Source organism: Somniosus microcephalus, chromosome 9 (assembly GCF_052327205.1).
Source record: "Somniosus microcephalus isolate GS21.2 chromosome 9, FLI_Smic_1.0, whole genome shotgun sequence".
Taxonomy (NCBI): domain Eukaryota; kingdom Metazoa; phylum Chordata; class Chondrichthyes; order Squaliformes; family Somniosidae; genus Somniosus; species Somniosus microcephalus.
The window spans coordinates 177200279-177212537 of record NC_140995.1 but is presented as its reverse complement, the minus strand read 5'-3'; the positions used below and the strand labels follow the sequence as shown (position 1 = coordinate 177212537).

The window sequence follows — 12259 nt, the reverse complement described above, 5'->3', positions numbered from 1 at the left end:
GACAGCAGTCTGGGCTGGCTGACAGGCAAGAGCAAGGGCACTGCCAGAGTGGCAGTGGTGGGAGCATGAATGCTGTCATCCTGAGAGAGAACAGCAGGTTCGTACTCCACAGAGCCACTGCCACTCCCCTGGGTCTGCACCTCAGCATTCCTAGCTATCTGTTGGAGGACAGATTGCTGGACTGCTGTGACACCCTGCAAACCCCTTTCCACACTGGTAAATGCAGCCACCATGGCAGCAGTCTGAATCTGCATGAGAGCAGTCTGAGCTTGCATGACAAAAGTCTGAGTTTCCACTGCAGCATTCAGACGTTGGGTGGTTTCTGCTTGAAGCTGAGACATTGGCCATCAGACACTGCATCATGGTTGGGTCCACAAGTGCGCTAATGGAGTTGCCCATCACTTCCATGCTGGAAATCATGGGCTCCAAGCTCTGTGCAAAGCCCTGTGTGAAGTTGGTGCTGGACTCCTCCATGCTCCTTGACATTGCACTCAGGCTTTCTGGCAGGCCTGCCAATGCACCAAGCATTTCATTGTACAAACCCATCAGCGTTCTTCTGTAGGCCCCCCATCGAAGTCCTCATCCGAGTCCTCTGTGGCAGAACTGGTGTGTGACCCCGCCCTCTGGGGAGCTGGTGCCTGCGCTACACTTTCCCCCTGTCCTGGCTGCAGGCCACTTGTGCCCAGTGTCTCACCATGTGCAGATCCTGCCTCTAACTTATCCTCTAAGCTATACAGAGTGTCAGTATCTGAGCTGGTGTCTGCGAGTGTGAAATCAAGTCATGGTGCTGTGTCTTCATCATCAGTGCCTTGGTGCTCTTCTATTTCGTGCTCCTCCTAGGTGTCAGTTCTTGGCTATCTGAAAGGAGAAAGGCACAAGGGTAAGGTTGTGGTGAGGGGAGGGGGGAAAGCAAGAGGTGCATGCTTACATCATGTGCAGCTTATAAATCAGAAGAGATTGTGGGATGAGGGGGAAAATGGTATGTGAGGAGGATTACGTATGAGGATATGGGCGTCTTGTATTCTTTCAGCCCCACCACTGGCCATTGGCTCAGCAATGGCCCTCCCAATGGCCAGCACCTTCTCCTCCATCGGGGTCAGGTTATATAGGCGCGCCTGTCCCCCACCGGTTAGGTTCTGCTGGCACCAGATGTGCGCCAGCTTTTTTGCAAGAGAAAGAAAAGAGTGCCAGTGAGTGTGGTGCAATGTGTTTGGGTGGTATGCCTGTCATGGTTGAATAGCTGACAGTGTGTGCAAGCCGTGAGATGTGGATGTGAGGCTGGCAGCTGTGGTGAAGCTATGAATGTGAGGTATAAGTCATGTTTGGTAGAGATTGTTGGTAGGTGAGTGATGGGGGTGTGGTGCATTGAGCAGTGCGTGAGGCTAGTGGTGCAGATGGCGGGATATGGCATTTGAAGGTGAATTCACTGACCTTGACCACTTGTGTGAGGTCATTAAACTTCTTCTTGCACTGAGTCCAGGTCTTCGGGGCTAAATTGCTAGCATTCACCACAACGGCTATCTGCTCCCATTGGATTTTATGCATTTGCCTGGAGGGTCTCATGGCCGTCTGTGGAAACAGGACTTCTCTCCTTGTGTTAACCTCCTGCACCAAGGCCTCCAGTGCTGCATCAGAGAACCTTGAAGCATGCTGGGGGGGAATTTTCACATGAAAAAACGGGTGGGATGGAGGCGGGAGGGGAAGTTCAACTTTAAAAAATCTAAATCCCGACCCTCAACCCACGCACTTTCAACTTTTACTCAGGCAGGACGGGGGGCGGGCAGTCAACCCGCTGCCAGGAGACGGGTTGGCATTTTAAATATGATAATGAGGCCTGAACGCTCTGCTTTAACCTGCTGTGCAGGTTTAACTGCAGCCGGACGGGAATCTCGGGCCTCGGGTTTCCCAGTAGCTGCAGCGAGGCGGGCACAGCCTTGGGGAGCAATCCTTGTGGGTTTGGGGGGGGGGAGGAGAAGTGCCTCAAGTTCACCCACCAGCAGCTTGCCCCTCCCTGGGGTCAGGGATCATACAACCCCCTCCCCTCCCCCCGGGAATCAAACACAGCCTCGGGGACAGGGATCAAACTCAGCCCGTGGTTGGGGATTGGACCTCCCCCTTCCTTGGACCTAGCACCTACCTGCTGCTGTGGCATCCTGTCCAGCTAGCGTTCCCCACCCGACTGGAAGCCAGCCTGTCAATCAGGCTGGCTTCTGGGCAGGCAACCCCCCCCCCCCATTATGTCACACGCATGCTCCATGGCATGCCGGGAAACCTGGACTACCGAGTTTCCCGCGGTCCACCAGCCACCCCCCCCTCCCCCCTCCCGCGCCCCTGCGCTGGGCAGGATGGAAATGGGAAAATCCAGGCCGCGCTCTCCCCTGTTGTGACATCATTTTTTTTTTGCTGCTCTCACTCTCTTCCCCCTTGAACGACCTGCTACAGGCAGAATGCACCTCCCCTTTAAGAATGCAGACTAGCTGTAAGTGGTGCTAGCCTTGCACGAACTTGGACCCCCTGCTGAGCGTTCAGCCACTCAGCAACACGTTTAGCGCTGGGCTGAATGCCACAATCATGTTAATCAGCAGGCAGCATGAAGTTAGTGTGTTGCCTGCATTACTTTTTAAAGTGCGCGGGTTGATCGCGCACTGCGATCCCCGCACCCCTTTTTGAGGGCAAACAAATTTTTAGCCCCGTGTCTTATAAAAGGTAGGTGAAATACCAGGTAATATAAGCATGGTCAATGTGGTCCCCTGGACTAATTTTGACCATATAAGGGGTTGAATAGTATTTTCCAGATTTATTTTTCCTAATTACCTGAGGTTTTTATTTTTTTTGCCTGTCCCAGGAGATTACATGGCTGCTGGTGAGTAGGAGGTGTCCAATCATGATGCTTCAGGCACCACGACTGTGTGGGGCAGGCTTGATGGACCAGATGGTCTTTTTGAATGTTCGGATCCAATTTTTATTTAAATGATTTTCAAAAGCACACATACTGAAATATCATTATACAGAGACACTTTTGAGTTTTTCACTGAGAATAAATAGAATGTTTATATTTCAAATGTAAGTAAAAACTATAACAGATGTGTAATCAGTGCAGTCTGCCATATTTATGCCCCTGTTCTGTTTCTCTCTCACACACACAGCCTCTCTGTTTGAAAATAAAACACTCAATATAAACTTTACCTGAATAAAGCTTTAGAAATTTATTCGCCAGCTCCTCTTCCAATAATTTTGAAAAACAATCAAGTAAATACTAATGGAAGCTGAAGAGAAACATTTCAGCAGTTGGGCTGACTAAATGCTACTAATGCATCTCAGGATGCAGGATCTGTCTTCAGCTCACAGAGTCAAGTCCAAGTACAGACATTTAAAGAGGCTGAGGCCAACACATCCTTCTATTCCTTTCTCCATCGTGTGCTTATCCAGCTTCCCCATAAATGCATCTCTGCTATTCGCCTCAACCACTCCATGTGGTAGCAAGTTCCACATTCCCACCACTCTGAGTAAGAAGTATCTCCTGAATGCCTGATTGGATTTACTCGTGACTATCTTATATTTATGACCCCTAGTTTTAGACTCCCCTGCAAGTGGAAACATCCACTCGGTGTCTACCCTATGAAACTCCGTCATAATTTTAAATATCTCTATCAGGTCACCCCTCAGTCTGCTCTTTTCTAGATACTGTCGGAGGCCATCCCTAATGACTACATTTTGGCCTGTGCGCATATTTTGTGTCACAACATTATTATAGGAACAATGGTGACATTCGTGCGTGAAGATGATGTCACCACCACTTGCAGCCAGGAAGACGCAGTCTTTCTCGCTACTGATCTAAAGAAGAATCTGGCAGGTTTATGTTGATGTGGCTGCCAGCTGTGGAAGACCCATTTTACGGGAGGCAGTGCCCGAAGAACAATATAAACGCAGTTTGATGGTGTGTTAAATGCAAGTTATTTTCTTTTTTTTGGCACGCTCCCTAGATTTACTCAGTGCGCTGTGAGCTCAAATATATTAGAACTAATGCACAATTGAAGAGTCAAATCAGAATGCATCTACACCAGTGCTGCTGAACCACTTGTTAAACTGCTAGCTGTGCTAACATAGGCTCAACTTTGAAAATTATCCTGTTTAGTGTGTATACCTCTGGAGCTTTTTGTTCTGATTGGTTAGGCAAATAAGTGTGAAACTCCAGGTGCTGACAAGGCTTTGGAACAGCACATACCCACAAAGGTAAACATTTTGATTTTCACTAGTAAAAACTAGAAACTTCTGTTGCAATAACCATTTGCAGGAGTGCTCTGCGAAGCCCTTTTTATATAACTCATCATCAGCTAAAAACTGTACGTGTACTGACTCATGTAAAAAGTAAGTCATTTTTCAAAATCATACAACATGCCTCAACAGGAGGTATGTGTTTGGGATGAGTAGAAAGAAATGTTTAAAAGGCAAAAACTATAAATGCCAAAAAACTGAAATGAAAGCAGAAATTGATGGAAATACGCAACAGATCCATCAGCACCTGGAAAGTGCAAACATACATTGGCCCAGGTTTTGCGGTGGGTAATGACGGCGAACTGTCAGCGTTCGCAGTCATTAACCCCCCCCCCCCCCCCAAAACTGACCTATACGCATCTGAAAACTGAAATCCTGAAGTTGCGGTCAGTCATTCACTGCTATGACACTGGCTGCGCTGTGGACCCCCCCCACCCCCATAGCCGGCAATCACTGTAATCAGTGGAACTGACAAAAACTTGGGCTTTTCCGCGCTAATATCGCTGTTAAATACACCATTAAATGTTAAGCCTTGTTGGAATAGGTGTATCTTGGGTTTTAACAGTGTATTGACTGCTAAACAAATGTTCTGGCCCTGAAAAACTAATTTTTATATTTGTGGAGTGTTAAATTTCTCCATGATAAAAATGACAACTTTTTAAAAACTTAAAAAGTTTGTGCATGATATTTCAGCTTCTACCTTATCCCCATGTGAAAGACCCAATCTTTATTTTGCTCTCTGTGACAATTTTAAAACGTGTGGATAAAAGCTGCCTTTTATTTCCTGGTTTGCCGTCTGTGAGAATTCTTCAATGTGATTGGCTGCTTAGGCAGCTTGTTGACATCACTGCAGCTCTTCGCTGGGGATTCCCATTACACAGCACTACAATCAATTGCATGTCGAGAAAGGCAAACTTCTCACCACAGCTTCGAGGTCAGCGGCGAACACCTTAGCTTCGCCGCTGACCACAAATTACAGGCCAATAACACTTCAGGTAGAAAGAGTCACAAGTTCTAACAAAGATTCTTTACCCAAAATAGTTAACTTGCTTTTTACTTTCCAAATACTGAAAGAGCCATTGTAAATTTCCAGAATTTTCTGTTTTTATGTCTAATTCAGCTAAGTATGGTCCTTCATATTAGGGATGTATTATAAGCTTGAGTACACAGGGTATTAGTAAACTTGTTTCTATTTTCCAATGTAAGTAATGGAAAGGTGATAAAGCATCCAAATATTCTTTTGATACATCACAACTTATTTGATATTTGTGTGCAGACCTTATTTTAATTTCCCAATTTGAATGCCAGTATGGTGTGAAAAAGTCAAATTCAATTATGCTCTGCCAACAGCAGGTTGATTGGTAATCTTGTTAGTGACGTGCTAATCCTGAGTGCATAATCATTCCAATGCAAAGTTCATATGCTGATGCTACTGCTCTTCAGCTCAGCTTTCAGCTTTCTCAAATTCACATATATTCTACAGGGATGATTTTGCAAGTGCAGCTCCATACTGGGAGCATCATCTCACAGAATCATCCATTATATTCAGGTGGCCTTGGCATCAATAGAAACACATGCTCTCTGGGCACTGGTATGGTGATGTTTTGACACATCGATCACTTTCTCATTGGGGTAATCTGCAGTGTTCTTGCTATTCTATGAATTTGCCACCACTTCCCAACTGTTCCTACATTACAACAGTGACTACACTTCAAAAGTACTTCATTGGCTGTAAAGCGCTTTGGGATGTCTGGTGGTCATGAAATGCGCTATATAAATACAAGTTTTTCTTTCAAGTCTTTATATGCTAGTTTGGTCTGTTTCAGGTCACTTTGTGCATATTCCCATTCCTTGCACTGTTGAAATATCAGCTCTGAAAAGGAAACAATAATCAAGGAAGAATAAGTAGTTATTTAAGGAGAAACCTTTCAATTGCTTCTGAACAAACAGAAACACCATTCGCACAGAATCAATACATTAACATGTGTTAGGAGCATGGACAAATGTTATTACTCCCTTCATTAACAATGGCACTTAAATTTACAGATGAAATTAGCTCCCAATATATTTAAACAATCTATATTAACCCTTCCAAATCAGGGCTAAGAAACCATCTTACAGTATTTGGTTCCCAGCTGAATCTCCATATCCTTGCTCCAAACTCTATCCTTCTCTCAGACTGAACCAGATGTCGCACAACCTCAGTTTCCTGTTTAACCTTGAGCTGAGCTTCATGCCCCATATTCAACCCAGCAAGACAGCATACTTCCACTTCTGCAACATTGCCCACTTTTATCTTCTCTACTTCCTCTGCTGCTTGAAACCCTTATCCATGTTTTTGTTACCTCAAGACTTGACTTGTCAAATGCTATTTCATCGAGTGCCAAACTCCTCTCGATACTTACTTTAACTTGTCCTAAACTCTGTTACATCCATCCTGTTCTGTAATCAAACTCGCCCACCCATCACCTCTATTCACCTTCAGTGGCTCTGTTCAGATATTGTGGATTGCCACCTTCACTGAACCAAACAAAGACTTCTGGGCTGATCAACAGGTCACTTTTTAGAAATACATGTGTCATAATTAAAGTTTTATTGAAACAAACCATGTTTTAGCTAACCTGGCTTCTAAGTAATATGTTGTTGTTTATGAAAGATCCACTGGAATGAATGGGCAGCTCTATTGGATTAATGGTCCTCTGTATTAGTGATTCATCAAGTATAAAATTATATTGTATAATTTTTGTGATGGTATTATAATTTGGCTCCATTGATCATTGAATGTGTTCTATAAATGGGGGATATAAAATTGTGAAAAATAGTATTTTGGTTAGGTAAACTGCAGTTTGTAATTAAACTATATATTTTTTAAGATATTAAAAATGTTTACTTGGAAAAAACAGTAAGCATGCACAATAATTTACTACAGGTATCCAATACGTTAAGCTACATTGACAGAAATCTACCAAATTGCACTCACACTTAAAGAAAATTAAATTTTTTAGGACAATTTACTTTGAATGCTCCATCATGTATATTTCTCACAGCTTTTTCACAAAATAAGGAGCAAATTATTATTTCTTATAATGTCAGCTCAAGAATCAGCTACATTACACAGCATCAATAACAATATCCTCTGTAATCCGAATTGTGTGATTTACTATTTATTATGTTGGTTTGCTGGTAAACATTTGGAAACCTCAGTTTTTCTAAAGTAATTTTTATTAATTTCGGAAAAGTTCACACTGTGTATGAGCCACCTATAGAGACAAAATAATATACAGCATAGCATCCAGACATGAAACTGAAAAAGACACTAACAATTTCTAGATATCTGCATTTAATAGTTGTAGTAGATATATAATAAATCAACTTTACTAAATATAAATTGTAATACATTTTGAAACTTTGGCTATAGACAGCACAGTGTTGATAATCCCCGCCATCTTATTTCTCATTTCAGATTAATTCTAATGGGACTGAATGAATGAATTATAAAGTAGTTCATGCAAACCAGAAGCATTACATAATCTCACTATGCTATTGTGAAATTCTGTCTCAAGCAATGTCACTGCACATATAGACTTTAAGTATTAACATTAATAAAATGATGAACAACACATTCACTAACTTGGTTTCTCTCAGTTAGTAGTATTATACAGTATGTGTTACCCACCATGTCCAATGTGTTACCACCTTCAAAGTAATACAATATGGGAACTCTTTCAAAATAAATGTAAACAACAAATTCAACCAATGCTGTGTGATAAAGTTGTTCCACAGATGTGAAATGACCAACCTGAGTAGAACTACGTGCCTGCAAATCAAAAAAAAATTCGAACAGCTGTGTGCTTGCTCTCACCAACAGTGAGTACATAGCACATTAGCTCATTTAAAAAATTCATTCTCAGGATGTAGGCGGCGCAGGCAAGGCCGACATTTATTACCCATCCCCAGCTGCCCCAAGAAGATTATGGTGGGCCTTCTTCTTGACGTTGTATAGCTTGCTCGGCTTTTTCAGAGGGCGGGTGGGTTAACCACGTTGGTATGGGACTGGAGTCACATATAGGCCAGGTCGGGTAAGGATAGCAGGTTTCCTTCCCTAAAAGGACATTCGTGAACCAGTAGGGATTTTATGACAATCTTACAGCTTCTGTCACTTTCATTGATACCTGCTTTATATTTTCATAATATTTTTAAAACTGAATTCAAATTCTCACACTGACATGGTGGGATTTGAACTCACTTCTCTAGATTATTAGTCCAGTTTTATCATGCATAATAACTTTCCAATTTTATAGTACTCTGCTTTGTATATTAAAAAAATCTGCCATGTCAGACTTAACCATCACAACTATAAAGTTTATTTCACATTTGTATACAATGCAAGGAAAGTGGTTGAGCACAATATTATTCTGCACTTGAATGAGACCTTTAAAACGGAATCATCTGAACTTCTTCGCTTATGGAGTAAACATAATTGCAACCACTTCCTATGCAGTATTGTATATTTACAATTCACACCATGTGCTGCATTATCCCCAGATCAGATAAAAGTCACAAGATCTGATTTTTATCTAGACTATTTTCTTTCCATATGTGGAAATATAAGATTGTGGTGTAAATTTAATTAATTAGTGCTGATATTTTAATTAATTTCTAGTTGTAAAGTGATTCATCTCTGTTCTACATTTCCATGAAAATCCCACAGCCCACAAATGTTGACTGTGACACAACTACAGCAATAATGTGTTCAGAATTGTGTTATTTGTTCACAATGTTCAAATTTCATACCATTTTAAGAGATTTCTGCTTTCAGCCATTAAATAGCAAATCTGTCTTGCATTAACTGGATATACGTTATTGACAATATTAGTAAATGAGCAGTCCTTATAATATTTCTCTTTCCACTGTTTTAATGGAGGTATTAAATCATTTAAAATAAACAGGTTAATAACTCTGTTAAAATAATAGACGGAGGAATGTAATAAGAGTGCATTGGGCATTTGTGAACTAATTTCAAGCAATATGTTCTAGGTTATATTTATCAAACAGGCAGACCTAACATAAACTACAGAGGGATGAGAAACTAGAATACATATTGATAGCTGATGGATGCTGAATGCTCTGGGCGTAATGTATTTTTTGTTTTCACAATTGAAGCTGACTCGATCACTAAATACGATCATCCTCATCTTCCCTCCCCATAAATATATATTTATTATTACACAGGGTGTTAGTTTTTTTTACTACATTCTATACATTTTAGCTAAAAAAAACTGCATGAATATTATATATTCTGACGAAAGGTCATCGACCTGAAACGTTAACTCTGTTTATCTCTTCACAGATGCTGCCTGACCTGCTGAGTATCGCCAGCATTTTCTGTTTTTATTTCAGATTTCCAGCATCTGCAGTATTTTCTTTTTGCATGAATATTATGTTGTTTTCACAGTTCAGAGAATCAGAATTAACACACCAGTGACATTACAAAACTGTGGTGAGATCACAAGAGTGGAGATATAAGAGTCTTATTTCCAGTTCATTAGCTCTACAAATGTTACAAGACACGATTTGCTGGTTATTTTAGTAGAGAGGGATGGAGAGAGTTAAACTTAATCAAAGATGCCCAAAGACCATAAATCTCCTCTTTATTTTGAGTTTCCCTTATTTCTGTCTTATTAGTGAACAATTTTAGATTTCCTCTACAAAAAATGAGATCAGAGTTTGGATCTATTGATAACTTTGCAGTAATCTATTTTCACAAGAATGCTAACAGTAATGTGATCTAATGAAGAGTTATGAGTAACAGGATGTATTTTCTAATAGGTGCTTCTGTTTTGTTCAAATTCCTTTCGGAGATTCTTTAGCATATACTATAATTGCATCAAAGTACAATACTGCAAATGTAACTGACATATAGTACATTGATCACCAATATGCCCTTTTAATAGTAAATATAGGTAATTGAAAAATAGGCCAGGGCCTTTTTTATTTTCATGTATGTCTTTATTCATTAATTTTAATTCTGCTGAAGTGTCTTTTCAGAATAAATCTGACCTTGTGGTAGTTTCAGCACAATATTTTGTCCTAATTATTATATTTTGAACATGCTTACCTGAAATGCTTTCAAAAAAATGGTATATTTTGCATCACCATATTTTTCTACAAAATGATCAGAAAGATATAATCAGTAATAGTTCAGAACCATAACTTTCGTACCAGATGTCTAAATATTGCAGCTAAGGATGATCTTAAGACTACAAGCAGATTTTAATCCACTTTCGAAAACAAACTTGTTTTTTCCTTTTAAAACGTAATTATGAATTATGTGGATTAATATTTCGGATGTTTCTGAAAATGTATTGCTTATCCATTATTTCCTCTACTATATTTTATTCTTATAGACTGCGGGCATTTCGAAACTAATAGTTCAGCAAGGCAGCTGTTTGTGCCACCGTGAGTACCAACACTTAAAAATCTTTTTTCTGCTTAAAATTCACTAATCGTCACCTCTGCCGACTAATTGACACGAGATACGCGTATATTCGACAAATCGGGATCTAAATTAGAAGTTGCCACATAGCGCTTTCGATGTTTGTGAAAACACTTTGCTCGACTATTGCCATGATCATGGTCCGGTTTTACTGCAATGTACCGACCTAAAGTGGAAAGTGCTCTTCAGTGCGATGAGATGTAAATAGGAAATGGAGTGGACGGGTTGGAAATTAAACAGTACCTGCCAGGGGCAATACTTAGTCGCTGACATCAAGGTAAGTAGGGGCACAGTTTTTTTTTAAATGGTGACTGTGCAAAGTATAAATTTAAATATGAAAATCAGAAGTCGCTTTCCAGATTAGAGGACGATCCACCGCCATCGTTATTTTGTGCAATTCTAAAACATAAATGAAACGGAGCAACGATTATTGCACCAAACTGAAATGCCGTGATGCTGTCCCCGCAATTGAAAGACATAGATAAAATAATTCGATCAAAGACACAGACATGTAAACGCCCGTGATGCGCTGAATTTGACTCTTATGTTTCCAATGTATATTGTATAAAAAGCAAGCTGGTGAATTGTAACCGGATCGAAACCTGCACCTATTTTTCATTTTATTCTCTGATATAAGCTTTTGATACTGAGAACCAATATCGATTCACAGACCAGAAATATTCATCATCAACACGGGTGGGTGTCTTTACCAATTTACCGCATTTTGTATGCAGGTTGTAAATAAACATCAGACCAGACCAGTTTTAACCCTTTGCGTTCACAAAACAACCCATGAAGAGTGATTCCCCCCCCCCTCCCCCCCGCGCTGGGAAGAAACCCTCAATGAAGGGAAAGAACTAAAGATGATGAATAAAAATTCTCTCAGGAGCACCATTAAAATGTGGAAATACTTACAATGTATTTTCTAAATACCACACACTTTCCCCACAGCTACGGTACTTGTTAATATTTCTTATTCGGCGGAAATGCATAGTGGTCATTCGCATAGAATTTAAAGTGATGCTACAATACTTTAGCACAAGCTATTGATATACCATGATCTCCCCCGCCTCCCCCGAGATATAAAGTGATAAAAAAAAGCGAAGAAACTTGACAGCTAATCTCGACAAGGATCCAAACGAGAACATTATTATTCCTTGCGAGTGTAATGAAATCGCGCTGTCGGGAAAATAACTGTTAAGTACGTGTCGTTAATCTGAAATCCAACCTGTACGTTTACTTAAGTATCGAATTCAAAAGGACTGTAATGACAGCCAGAAAAGAAAACTAATGGACGACAGCCCATTGGGCTTGAAGAGTGAGCCGGTGCTACCCTACCCTGAGAGGCTGTGGCGGTGTGTGTGTGTGCTGTAAGAGTATCCTCCTCACAGTACATCAGACATAAACACTAAATACACGTGGACTTCCACAATACAATAACCGGCCTCCAAACCCGCACAACTAAATATCACCAGCAAATAAACCACC

The 12259-nt window shown here is 40.8% G+C and overlaps 1 protein-coding gene across 16 annotated transcripts in view; it reads right to left on the bottom strand.

The window, feature by feature from the left end:
* eya4 (EYA transcriptional coactivator and phosphatase 4) overlaps window positions 1-12259 on the bottom strand; it is a 496999-nt gene that overhangs the window by 483054 nt on the left and 1686 nt on the right. For 4 of the 16 annotated variants that reach the window (XM_085997578.1, XM_085997593.1, XM_085997599.1 and 1 more), the window contains exon 2: window positions 10394-10440. The exons of the other annotated variants lie outside the window; for them this stretch is intronic. The gene's annotated coding sequence lies outside the window, so the exon portion shown is untranslated. The remainder of the gene's footprint in view (window positions 1-10393; window positions 10441-12259) is intronic. 16 annotated transcript variants of the gene reach the window in all.